Source organism: Schistocerca cancellata, chromosome 12, assembly GCF_023864275.1.
Source record: "Schistocerca cancellata isolate TAMUIC-IGC-003103 chromosome 12, iqSchCanc2.1, whole genome shotgun sequence".
NCBI classification, from domain to species: domain Eukaryota; kingdom Metazoa; phylum Arthropoda; class Insecta; order Orthoptera; family Acrididae; genus Schistocerca; species Schistocerca cancellata.
Genome location: NC_064637.1, coordinates 40,891,522 through 40,903,955, shown reverse-complemented (window position 1 = coordinate 40,903,955; position 12,434 = coordinate 40,891,522). Strand labels below are relative to the sequence as shown.

At 43.6% G+C, this 12,434-nt stretch overlaps 1 pseudogene; it reads left to right on the top strand.

Moving 5' to 3' along the window:
* Positions 1-11,876: 11,876 nt before the first annotated feature.
* On the top strand, positions 11,877-11,994 carry LOC126110082 (5S ribosomal RNA; annotated as a pseudogene).
* The last annotated feature ends 440 nt before the right edge of the window (positions 11,995-12,434 follow it).

Genomic DNA, 12,434 nt, shown 5'->3' with positions numbered 1-12,434 from the left:
CTGACAGTACGCAGCGAGAGGTTTATGCCGATCAGGAGGAGATACAATCACCATTACAGTTTAAAGAGGCACAATTAGGAATAAGTAGGAAACATAGTGAAGAACTACCACAGTTGCAATTAGTGTGCAGTAGCGAAGGTGACACACCACCAGGTAGATTGCAGAGAGAGAGAGAGAGAGAGAAACTCAAAAAGCGAAAATAGGGAGGAAGAGGAAGACGAATTCAGAGAGTCAGAAGAACGGTTGTGTCGGATAAAACAGGTTGCAAACCCAACTGGGTATAGTCCAAGGCTTTCTCAACTTCAAGATTCATTACCTTCATCGTGGGGACCGCTCCTCAAAACGAAGTTTGTGTATAACCATTTGAGGGACGAGGCTAGAGCGAAAATGCAGGAAGACATTAAAGACTGCAGTAGTTATTTAAATGAATTCTGGTCGAAAAGTAAGCAGGACCTGGTTAAGCAAAGCATATTGATGATGCCAAATTGTAACGAAGATGGTATAAGATATCCAGTGTCGTGCTGTCAGGAAATGCTGAGACGAAACAGGTATTTGGATGTGCCATACGAAACTGTGGAGTTCATTAGGATCTGTATAACGAAGTCGCCAGTGAAATTGCGCAGAGATATAGCGATAGCAGGCAGAGGCGTAGACGATTCTGCGTCATCTCAGCACTTGTTACAGGAACTGGGTAATGAGAGCAACATTGTGAACGGAGACACGACTCATGGGTCACATAGTGTCGAGGATAGGAACGGCAGAAACTATCAGAATGACAGGAGAGCATGGAATCCAGGCATTTCATTCTTGTCATAATGGATTGAAGGATAGGAGAAACTAATCCAACATATCAGCCCTTAGCATCTTGCCTTAAAACACATGCAGCTGGCACTAAAAAATTGGCTATGTAGCAGACATACTCTACTAATATGTAGGAGTGCAAATACCATACTTCTGATCAGGGAATAAAACACCAGTAATGGCATCTGTTAGGCTGGTCTCTCAGAGCAAAATTTGAAAATTTTTATTTGGAACAGTAAAGTAAAAGAACTGTTTCTTCAAAGAAACCAGATGATAAAATGTTATGTAATAATGCCAAGGAGTCCAGTATAATTAGTGCGATTTGACTATTGCAGGTACTTAATACGTAATGTAAGGAAGTAAACATTGTGATCGAAGTTTTTAAATTAGATGCCATCTGATCTATAGTATGTCATTGTCGTGGTGACAGTTATAATGAAGTGCTGTGTATGGTTGTTCGGAATCTGGTGTTAGGGAAAGAGGTCACTAGCACCAAAGTTACTAACACTTGGGCTGCCCATTTCTCCCAGCTTGTATATTCTCTGCATACATTTAATTTTCATGTAAGCTTAGATTCCTAATTAGCAAATTCTTTACTGTGTATAGTGGACCATTCAGAGTGAGGCGGATTGTCCAGGAAAATGCTGTACTGATTGAGACGACAAAGGGAAAACAATCTCGTGGGCTTCATCACATTTCTAACATCAAATTATGGAAAAGTTAAGGATAGATCTAAAGTAGGCAATTTATGGTAGATAGTCGGTGTATTTATTTGTGGTGTGTAACGTTGTGCAGAGTCAAATCGAACATAAGAATTTTCAGGCGGAATGTCAGGAAGTATGACGGAATAGACTGGTCGAATGAGTCATGAACAGGAGTCGACAGAGTGGTGTATGTACGTATTTTTTGTCATATGAATAAGGATCAAGCAGAAACGACGTGATGATTAATGAGTGGATAAAGATGGTAGATAGAGAAGCGACGTGATAAATAGTAGTGGATAAAGGTGATATTTAAGGAAAGAAGCGACGTGAAGCAGTGTGATTAATAAAAAGAGATTCGACGTGGTGAAACAGTGGTAAATAAAGGTGAGTAGAATTAATAATGTGGAGATGTCTTAGATGTATGTTACAGAGGATCCTGTGTATGCTGCAATAGAGATTGATGCCAATGGTGAAGGAAGACCAGGAAATGATGGAGTAATGGACGGACGGAGAGCCGAAATACGAATGAAGAGATGAGAACAACTGCACAATGTGAAGGGACATGAAGGGAGTATGAGATTCAGATGGTGAACGTTGTGGAATACTGACGTAAGATGTAATATAAGTGTAGATCTAATTCTTACCATAAGATTTGCAATTTGGCGAAAATAATATTTTTTGTTGTTGTTGAAGCCTGGTACCAGTATAACTAATTAAAACGGTACCAAGAATGTGTACAGTTATTTTGCAGGATGAATAATTTGTGTATTTTTTGTTCTTAGATGAAATCCCGCAATTCTAAAGTTGATATTTAGTAGAATGATTAATCGGCAAATTGAATGCAGAGCTAAGCCGATGGAGAGAGATGCCAGAGTGAAAGGACGAATTTGGAGACTGGAAAGCTATCTCCGAAACAGCTTCATGTGTTATGTGGTTGAGTATAAGGGAGCGAAGGTATGGTATGTTGTCGTGAGAGTGGTGGTGTTATGAGTATAAGGAAGCAAACGAATGATATGTTGTCGTGAGTGTGGTGGTGTTAAGGTTAGCTGACTTCTAGACCTATTCTGTTAGTGTATTAATGGACTGAATGAGAAGGAAAATGTGATGTCTGGTGAGTGAGAGTCGTAGAGTACTGTGATCAATGCGCACACTCCTGTAAAGGGGATGCTACCGATCTGTAACTAAAACATTATTGTGTATTGTTTGATTTGGATGAACCTCGATGGCAGGTCAGGATCTAACATGTGGATGGTACATACGTGTCCTAGAAATGTTGCTATATATAATAAAGTGTAAAATAGATAAAGAGATACTAATTTCAGTGTGTCACAAGCACAAAGGTGCATGGTATGTTGTAGATTTAGAGTCATCAGTTTCTGAAATGTTTATTGTGTTAGGATGTTAAAGTAGTTTAGCACTTAATAACATGTGATAGGTAATTGTGAGCTGTGTAGATGATTTCTTTTTTTTTTTTTTTTTTTTTTTTTTTTTTTGTTGGAACACTTTCAAGGGGTATTAATTTCAGTCTGTCACAAGCACAAAGGTGCGTTGTATATTGTAGTATTAGGAGCAACAGTTTCTAATATTTTCACTGTGATAGGATGTTAAAGTAGTCTACTATTTGATATTGTAATTATGAGCTGTATAGATTGTTTCTTATTCTTTTTTTTTTTAACACTTTCATGTTTTGTATGAAGGACGACAGGTACAATCAGTAGCACAAGTATGGGCGGTATATAGAAAAGAGATAAATGTTGATGTTATATGTGTAGAAAACTATGGTGTATAATTTTATGTTTTTTTTAGAACAAAGATTCTTTTATTACCAATGTATCTAATAGATCATACATGTAATCAATGAGTATTTAAATAATGTAAGAATATCCTTTTGTATGTAATGTTGCGAGATGCACGGAAGGATCTGACTGATTGGGTGTCGTAACGCCCATATTGCTAGCGGGCCGAGCTGACGTTGCCATGGCGACGGGCGACAGAGCCGCGGCACTCCCCACTCCACTGCCGGTCGAGGTACACTCCACGCGCCCGCTACAGCAGGTCAACGGCATGGGGCGACACGCACGTACCACTGGCCATTCATAAGTTCCGCCACCCTTTCGACTGGGGAAAGTATCCCGCGGAGGCAACAGCGGGTGGTTTCTTCTGCTCAACGGGGCGCGCGCGGCGGCGCCACGGCAGAATGGATGACGCGCGGCAGAGCCCGGCGGGCATTTTTTACCAGCAACTATTAACTAGTACTGGACTTTGGAGCCGTGAAACAAGATGACTGCTCGTATGTCTCCATAAGTTGGAAAGTGAAGGACTGGTGTTTCCACGTTGAGTGGTGGAAAAGATTTTGTCTTTAGCAGACAGGACGATCGTTTTGTTTTGTCTTGACCACTGAACGGTGGGATCCATAAACTTTTGGCAGTGACTTGTTAAGTGTGCTTTGTGAATTGCATGTGGGACGCTTGGTATTCTTGAAGAGGACAGTTGCCGTTTGGTGACTAATTATTGTATGAACGCAAGAAACTAAAGTGGGACATTGACATTTGCATCTGTAGTAGGAGACATTTCTTGAATTGGTACGGGAATAAGTGCTGTTTGTTGGAACTTACGACTTTTAATTACACCATGAACTGAAAGGACAGAACCGTGGGTAATAGTAGTTGTAGGGCCATTTCTGGTCGACCATATTCGTGTGGGTGGTACGCTGAGAGTGACTATGACATTTGTGTTTAATGTGAGATACAGTTTACTGTTCAGTGCGTGTTCAAAATGCCGATTTGAGTGACTTAAAGACTTTCGTCCGGGTAACCATGGGAGAGCTTTGACACCGAGACAGTGTTTCTAGGAAACCTGTCAGCAACTTTTTTGACCCCAAGAAAATCACAGAATGAAATGTTTCCGTGTGACTCGCAAGATAGGGAATAATGTATTTGTAATTGTGTAAATGTTTTTTTTATATGTTTCATTCCTGAAGGGACAGCAAATGTAATTGTATTTCATTAACATTTGTGTTTAGAATAGTTAGTGTTTTTTTTTGTTTTTTGCTTGTTCTGGGTTATCAAGTTCACGTAGCATGTTTATTAGGATATTTGGTACAATGATGCTTTAATTATTAGCCAGTGGCGTAATACTAACGTAGCGGCTCTTGTTGCATTGGTCAGTAAGGTTGTCACAGGGGACAAGAATTTGCATTGCACAACAAATATCGGAATTAACTGATGCATTTTGATGTCGTGGACAGTATTGATCTTGTTGGTGTGTTGACTGAAGCCACTTATTTTCATTATCACAGTGGTGATATTTCACATTAAAGTGTAACGAGGGCTAGTCGAAATGCAAGTTCTTGTCGTCTAAATGTGTAACAACAGAGAAATGAGCAGTAGAGTAATATACGAGAGCTACTGGTGGATTCAAGCACTTATTGCTAAACTATTTACTGCGTGTATTGATCAAAGTTGATGGACTGACTGGCTCAGCAGCAGGTATAAGTGGATGACTGGTGGATAAGGATAAGGTTAAACTCACAGTCGAGTAGTTGTGGCAATTGCCTAAGTGATGATAGTTAATTAGGTATGACATGATGTCTTAGACGAACTATATTACGTAACCAGTATGTAACTTGTGGTATATTTCATTGTTTTTTCTTCTCAGTTTTATTTCTCTATAGGTTTGATGTATATTTTAGAGTAATGGTATGGAGCCTGACAGTCTACATGTAACTAGTGTACGCAATGTTTTTCTTTTGTTGATTTTGTTTTGTATTTAGACTTTGCTGTGTAAAGGTTTTTACCCCGCAATTTATGAATGTCAGATCACTTGCTCTGTGTTTGGACGGTGAGCTATTTAAAATTTCATGAGTACAATTAGTATTTTTTTTATTTGTCATAGAATTAGTGAAGTTTGGATTACTCCTAAAAATAGCGGAGATCCCGGCAACTAAGCCAATTTTTATCTCACCATTATTTTTTATTTGTATGATGTGATGTTTTATTTGTCATTTGGATTGTTGTAAATATGTATGTGTACGTTACTCCGGATTGTGGAGAGTACAATAACGCAACAACTGTGTCAAACATTTGGTAAAGTAACAACATTTGGTCGTCAATTTGAGGTCACCAGGGGCTAAGGTCTCCTCCTGGTTATTTTGATGACTTGCTACGTTTCTTCTAATACAGTTTTCTTAAAAAAAAATGTTCGGAACTACTAAAACTCCGTTGAAAACTTCGTCTCGTTGCAACAACACTGTGTTCTAGGCGGTGGAATTCCAACACCAGAAAAATCCTCTGTTCTAAGGAATAAACATGTTGTCTACAGCACACTTGCACGTTGTGAACAGCACACGCTTACAGCAGAAAGACGACGTACAGAATGGCGCACCCACAGACTGCGTTGTCTTCTATATCTTTCACATCACTTGCAGCGCCATCTGTTGTTGACAATTGTAACTACTGTAATTTCGAAAGTTTTTCTGCCTGAAAATGTACTGTTGTCCCAAGCATATTGCAACAAACGGTGTATTTCTATCGCTGCTCGTTTAGTTTTTATTGCCGTTTCAAATATACCGGTCATTTTTGAAACACCCTGTATCAATAACAGAGGCTTACGATCAATGGGAAACACTATGGTAAATATCGCAGCAGAAAAAGGGCTTCTCGTCCTCTTCAATTCAGCGTACTATGCCAACAAAACCATAATGCAGCCAGAAAATTCTCCCACGGCGATATGTGGCATTAGTTATGAGAATGAGGTAGGGGCACCCACGTCTTGACAGGACCAAAGTGATAGACTCCCCCACATGTAGCGAAAAATCCAGGTGATGACGGAGATCTATAATCATATCATATTGGAATGTTACAAATATATTCCGTATCAAAATAAAGTGTGGGAAATCTCGTAGATATGAAGATTACAACGCAAACCGCGCGCACTGCACAGGAACGATGCGTCGAACACCAGCGGTACACACGTCTTCTTCAGTCCAACAAATCAGCAGTTGCCGAACATTGCATTTCTACTGGCCATGCCATGGATTATAAAGGTGTTACGATTTTAACTACTGCTTCATCTTTCTGGGACTCAGTTGTTAAGGAAGCTGTAGAAATATAACTAGCCGACAACCTGCTAAACCGTGACGAAGGATTTCATCTTGACAATGCTTGGAAACCGCTTATTTCACACCTTCGTTCGGAAACAATTTCTGCATCTTCACTTCCGACAGATGTTACCACTTTTAAAGATTAATTATTTATTTACAAGCACGGTGGATTCGCAGCAGCACTAATTTGTTTGCACTCTGCGCTTATATGTTTATCTTTGCTATATACATCTTATCTATGACTAGCGCAGTAGTGGCGACTTTGATATCTTTGACGCATGCGCTTTCAATTCTCAGCAGCTTTGTATCACGTGACTCTCCGTATAAATAGGCACGCGCAAACGCTATAAACCCCCCCCCCCCCCCAAAAATTCTATAAGTCCCTCCAGATCCTTGAGCGTCATGCACTCCGCCTCGCCTTCCGTATACGCCTCCCGTCCCCCACGCGGATCCTCTATGATCTCATTCCTTCCCCCATCTGCTCCTATTCCTCGAACATATCCGCATCCTATACACCTCCCGCCGTCTTGAACCCCCTCACCCCCTGGTTGCTCCTCTCCTCTCCCATCCCCGCCCCCTGCCACGTCTTCACCGTTGTGTCGCCCCTACCCTCCATCTACACACCCTACATCTCCTTTCCCGAGGTGGCTTCCACCAACTCCCCCTCCCGGATGATGCCCTCTCTCCCTCCATTTACCCTTCCTATCAACTCTGATCCTCACCCCCCTCCTTTCCTCCGTCCTTTCCCTGGGCTCCCTCTTCCTCCCCCCCTTCCATCCTGTGTTTTCTCCCCGCCTACCCTCTCCCTATCTCCTCTCTCCCCCCCTCCTGCGTCCTTTTGTACTCCCCTCCTCTGCCTTCCCCACTCCCTGGCACGTCTGCTCAGCACCCCCCTCCCTCTTATGTATCCTCATCTTCCATTGGCTCCTTTCCCCCCTCCCCCTTCACTTTTCCTCTCCTTCCCCCCCCCCCCCTTTTTCCCATCATCTGACCAGTTTTGCCCCCACCTGCTCTCGGGTGTGGTATGTCATATTTGTGCCAATTTTTTAGTGCAGTGTTTAAGTGAGTGTTCAGTGTTGTGCGTCTTACCACAGTGTTGCGAACAGAAATCATGCTGTCGCTGGGTGTGCTTTTTATATCTCTTGCGAACAGAAACCAGACTGTTGCCGTGTTTTTTTAATTGTCTGTCTATTATTTTTCTGCTTCCTGTGTATTTTATTAGCATCATCCACCCTGTGTTTTATGTTTTAAGCTCCAGTATTTTCTGCCATTTTACGTTTAAGTCACCGATTTTATCGCCAACTGTTATTATTTTTTTTATTATCTTCATCTTTTTAAAACAAATTCTGTAGGCTGAAGAGCGGCGTAATAAGCTGCTGCCAGCCCGCCCCCTTTAGGAGGAATCTAAACTCAATAAAGGGGGAAAAAAAAAAACGCTATGAACTCAGTCTCCGACTCGCCTTGAAGATGGCTTGGAGGTTTCCAGCCGAAATATCGCAAGAAGAATTGTCACTGTCCCGAGTGCACGCCCGAAAGATGATGGAACATTATGTCCGCCGGGAAAACTTCAAGAATCACATTATTCTAACGAATTCGCAACTGAGTGGCCTACATCATCTATGGGTCGTTAATTTAGTTCCCGATATTATTATTACTGTTTTTATGTGTTATATTAACATTGTATGGTTCATTCGATCCCGCGAACTTGCCGTCAGCCAGACAATTTAACCGAAGAGTCAGAAGTGTCTAATGCGAGGTGCATTCAAGTTCTAAGGCCTCCGGTTTTTTTTCTAATTAACTACTCACCCGAAATCAATGAAACTGGCGTTACTTGACGTAATCGCCCTGCAGACGTACACATTTTTCACAACGCTGACGCCATGATTCCATGGCAGCGGCGAAGGCTTCTTTAGGAGTCTGTTTTGACCACTCGAAAATCGCTGAGGCAATAGCAGCACGGCTGGTGAATGTGCGGCCACGGAGAGTGTCTTTCACTGTTGGCAAAAGCCAAAAGTCACTAGGAGCCAGGTCAGGTGAGTAGGGAGCATGAGGAATCACTTCAAAGTTGTTATCACGAACAAACTGTTGCGTAACGTTAGCTCGATGTGCGGGTGCGTTGTCTTGGTGAAACAGCACACGCGCAGCCCTTCCCGGACGTTTTTGTTGCAGTGCAGGAAGGAATTTGTTCTTCAAAACCTTTTCGTAGGATGCACCTGTTACCGTAGTGCCCTTTGGAACGCAATGGGTAAGGATTACGCCCTCGCTGTCCCAGAACATGGACACCATCATTTTTTCAGCACTGTCGGTTACCCGAAATTTTTTTGGTGGTGGAGAATCTGTGTGCTTCCATTGAGCTGACTGGCGCTTTGATTCTGGATTGAAAAATGGCATCCACGCCTCATCCATTGTCACAACCGACGAAAAGAAAGTCCCATTCGTGCTATCGTTGCGCGTCAACATTGCTCGGCAACATGCCACACGGGCAGCCGTGTGGTCGTCCGTCAGCATTCGTGGCACCCACCTGGATGACACTTTTCTCATCTTCAGGTCGTTGTGCAGGATTGTGTGCACAGAACCCACAGAAATGCCAACTCTGGAGGCGATCTGTTCAACGGTCATTCGGCGATCGCCCAAAACAATTGCCTCCACTTTCTGGATCATGTCGTCAGACCGGCTTGTACGAGCCCGAGGTTGTTTCGGTTTGTTGTCACACGATGTTCTGCCTTCATTAAACTGTCGCACCCACGAACGTACTTTCGACACATCCGTAACTCCATCACCACATGTCTCCTTCGACTGTCGATGAATTTCAATTGGTTTCACACCACGCAAATTCAGAAAACGAATGATTGCACGCTGTTGAAGTAAGGAAAACGTCGCCATTTTAAGTATTTAAAACAGTTCTCATTCTCGCCGCTGGCGGAAAAATTCCATCTGCCGTACGGTGCTGCCATCTCTGGGGCGTATTGACAATGAATGCAGCCTCATTTTAAAACAATGCGCATGTTTCTATCTCGTTCCAGTCCGGAGAAAAAAAATCGGAGGCCTTAGAACGTGAATGCACCTTGTATAGGGCGTGTAATGCGACACGTGCGGTTCAAACCCTAGACGAGTTTGAGTCAAGACATTTTGATGAAGAGGAACCGCATGTGAGCCCGAACATCTCTGGGAGATTAGCTCGCAAGCTGTCGTACTACTGAACCGTTAATTTTGACGTTGTTCTCAGTCATTGATGTTAATACTTGTTAGCGTTGTAATCATCATATCTACGAGATTTCCAACATTTTATTTTGATATGGAATATATTTGTAACATTCCAATATGATATGATTATAGATCTCTGTCATCACCTGGATTTTTCGCTACATGTGGGGGAGTCTATCGCTTTGGTCCTGTCAAGGCGTGGGTGCCCCTACCTCATTCTCATAACTAATGCCACATATCACCGTGGGAGAATTTTCTGGCTGCATTATGGTTTTGTTGGCATAGTACGCTGAATTGAAGAGGACGAGAAGCCCTTTTTCTGCTGCGATATTTACCATAGTGTTTCCCATTGGTCGTAAGCCTCTGTTATTGATACGTTTGGAAAGCCGCAATATGGACGGTTTGTAAATAATGGGCCTCCTACTTTGATACTTTCTTGATTTATTTTCTGTGTTGCCTTTCGTTATTAACTCTGCCGCATCATAAATATAGCTGTTTTCAGTTTTTCACTTTCAATGTCCTCATTGCTCCTAAGCAATTTGGAGTCAGTCGGAATTAGAATTTTGCTTCCATCTTCAGTTTCAAACTTAAGTGCATCTAACCGTTATTACGTATGCAGCGTAAATACACACATAAGAAAACGCTTTGCATCACCCCGTTTCCCAGAACTCCTGAAGATACACGTTCACTGTGGATATTGTATCGCAGACACAGTCCCTTTGACTGTTCAGAGGTGTCACTAAACCCGCCCGAAGTTGTAAACAACCATGCATGAGCAGCGCCTATTAGAAGGAGGGAGTCCAACAGCCGATCAGTTCCTGTCATTCCACCAGGAAGGAGGTACACGGCTCGTGTTGTCAGTAGTTCAGCCATGCCTAGACGGTCAATACCACGGTTCGATCGCATTGTTACTTCGTGCCAAGAAGGGCTCTCAACAAAGAAAGTGTCCAGGCGTCTCGGAGCGAAACAAAGCGATGTTGTTTGGACATGGAGGAGATACAGAGAGACAGGAACTGTCGATGACATGCCTCGCTCAGGCTACTACTGCAGTGGACGACAGATATCTACGGATTATGCCTCGGAGGAACCCTGACAGCAACACCACCATTTTGAATAATGATTTTCGTGCAGCCACAGAATGTCGTGTTACGACTCTGTGCGCAATAGGCTGCATGATGCGCAACTTCACTCCCGAATTCCACAGCGAGGTCCATTTTCGTAACCACGACACCATGCAGCGCGGTACAGATGGGCCCAACAATGTGCCGAATGGACGGCTCAGGATTGGCATCACGTTCTGTTCACCGATGACTGTCGCATACACCTTCATCCACACAATCGTCGCAGACGTGTTTGGAGGCAACCCGGTCAGGCTGAACGCCTTCGACACGCTGTCCAGCGAGTGCAGCAAGATGGAGGTTCCCTGATGTTTTGGGATGGCATTATGTGGGGCCGACGTACGCCGCTGGTGGTCATGGAAGGCGCCGTAACAGCTGTACGATACGTGAATGCCATCCTCCCACCGATAGTGCAACCATATCGGCAGCATATTGGCGACGCGTTCGTCTTCATGCACGGCTATTCGCGCTCCCATCGGGCACATCTTGTGAATGACTTCCTTCAGGACAACGACATCGCTCAACTAGAGTGGCCAGCATGTTCTCCAGACATGAACCCTATCGGACATGCCTGGGATAGATTAAAAAGGGCTGCTTATGGACGACGTGACCCACCAATCACTCTGAGGGATCTACGCCGAATCGCCGTTGTGGAGTGAGACAATCTGGACCAACAGTGACTTGATGAACTTGTGGATAGTACGCCACGACGAATAGAGGCATGCATCAATGCAAGAGGATGTGCTACTGGGTATTAGAGATACCGGTGTGTACAGCAATCTGGACCACCAGCTCTGAAGGTCTCGCTGTATGGTGGTACAACATGCAACGTGTGGTTTTCATGAGCAATAAAAAGGGCGTAAGTGATGTTTATGTTGACGTCTATTCCAATTGTCTGTACTGGTTCCAAAACTCTCGGAACAGAGGTGATGCAAAACTTTTATTCGTGCCAACGGCCTTGCCACAGTGGTAACACCGGTACCCATCAGATCACCGAAGTTGAGCGCTGTCGGGCTGGGCTAGCACTTGGATGGGTGACCATCCGGTTCGCCGAGCGCTGTTGGCAAGCGGGGTGCACTCAGCCCTTGTGAGGCAAACTGAGGAGCTGCTTGACTGAGAAGTAGCGGCTCCGGTCTCAGAAACTGACATACGTCCGGGGGAGCGGTGTGCTGACCACATGCCCCTCCATATCCGCATCCAGTGACGCCTGTGGGCTGAGGATGACACGGCGGCCGGTCAGTACCGTTGGGCCTTCACGTCCTGTTCGAAAGGAGCTTTTTAGTTTTTTTTAGTAATATTTATACTTAGTAGCAAAAACTTTCTAGTGATCTGCAACCTACGCCAATATTAGGCGCAACGAACTCCCTCACTTGTTTTAGATCCATCAATGTATTTACACTGAGGTGGCAGAAGCCATAGGATAGCAATATGCGTGTGGTGTGCGTACTGTAAGACCTTCGGTACACACACCATCACATTATTTGACTTGTCGCTCTGACGAAGTAG